This window comes from Mauremys reevesii, linkage group 12 (genome assembly GCF_016161935.1).
Source record: "Mauremys reevesii isolate NIE-2019 linkage group 12, ASM1616193v1, whole genome shotgun sequence".
Taxonomy (NCBI): Eukaryota; Metazoa; Chordata; order Testudines; family Geoemydidae; genus Mauremys; species Mauremys reevesii.
The window spans coordinates 21,207,619-21,208,368 of NC_052634.1; positions in this window are offsets into that span (position 1 = coordinate 21,207,619).

Genomic DNA, 750 nt, shown 5'->3' on the forward strand with positions numbered 1-750 from the left:
CCATAGCCGCTCCCCACTGATAGTGACCCCTGCTGGCCAGGCACAGGAGTGTCCTGTAGGTGCCTTCTTGTAGGAGCAGTGACTCCTGGTGGCGAGGGGCAGCAATGCCTGGCATGTATCCCCCCTAGCATTGCTGCAGCGACCCCTGGTGGCCACTGAGGGCAGTTGCCTGTGTGACCCCACCACTGCCATTGCGCCTGTGAGCGCTGGTGGGTAGGTGAGGCAGGGCCCTGTATGTATATCAGCCATTGGGGCAGTGCCCTCTGCGTATCCCACTCTCATCTCGGTGACTCGTGTTGCCCAGGTGGGGCAGTCCCCTGTGTGTATTTACTCCCCCCAACCCCTGCATTGGGCCAGTGAGCACTGGTAGCCAGAGGAGTCAGTGCCTGAGGTGTGTTCTTCACCTCCCCCAAGGTGTCAGGGTGCCTGGGTGGCCGTGTCAGGCAGTGCCCTGGGTATCTTCCAACCCCTTTGTGGCAGTGAGCCCTGCTCCTGGTGTGTGTCACTCCCCCACTAGGGATGTGCACTGGTGGCCAAGTATGGCAGTGCCCTGTGTGTAGCCCCCTCTCTCCCTGCCCCCGCCCCCCAGGGTGACCAGATAGAAAATGTGAAGAATCGGGACGGGGTGGAGGGTAATAGGCACCTACATAAGAAAAAGCCCCGAATATCGGGACTGTCCCTATAAAATCGGGACATCTGGTCACCCTATCCCCTCTACTCCTGTGCCAGGTATGGCAGGCACTGATCCCT